This window comes from Merops nubicus, unplaced genomic scaffold (assembly GCF_000691845.1).
Source record: "Merops nubicus isolate BGI_N331 unplaced genomic scaffold, ASM69184v1 scaffold13947, whole genome shotgun sequence".
In the NCBI taxonomy this organism is placed as follows: Eukaryota; Metazoa; Chordata; class Aves; order Coraciiformes; family Meropidae; genus Merops; species Merops nubicus.
The window spans coordinates 1,819-2,530 of record NW_008621066.1 but is presented as its reverse complement, the minus strand read 5'-3'; positions in this window follow the sequence as shown (position 1 = coordinate 2,530).

Below are 712 nucleotides of genomic sequence, written 5' to 3'. Positions count from 1 at the left end.
TTTATCAAAATCCTCAGCTTTAAGTGTACTGAAACCTGGCTCCTGCAATGTTGTGTCTTCGTGTTTAAACTCAAAACATATTTTTTGTCTATATGATCTTACAAAATCCAGCATGAGTTGTTGTCAATGTTATGAAGAATTACTGGAGGGGACATGTCCTGAATCCCTCTGATCCTAACAGCTGGATAAACTCTTCTGTGTAATGGTGTTGGTGCTCCTTTCACAAAAAAAGAGATGCAGGGCCCCTGACAGTACTGGAACATACCTAAAAAGTCTAAAAATGAGATGATTTGTCATGGCACAAACTAGGTTTTAACAACGGTACCCATCGGTATTACTGAAGTCCCCTCAGATGATGGGGATTTGTCACTTGGCCCAGACAAAACCATATTTGTTAGGAACTGCCTTATAAAATGGACTTGAGGAAAGCTCAGAGTCCTGGATGCTCCAGACTCAATTATCTGGGTATTTAACCAGAGCCCAGCCAGTGGCACTAGAGAAAATATGGTACTTTTGCAGCCAAAACAACGGGGCGAGGTGACTGGACACTGTAAAGATCATCCCTTGGCTGTTCTAGTACCTCTGTGATTCTTCGGAAGCCAGTTTGGGTTGGTTTTTATTCTGGAACGCGGCTTTGGTGCTGCTGGAGTTTGTCTCGTGTCCTCCCCTTGTTTCCCGCTGAGGATGGAACAGATTCGCCAGGCAACGTCTT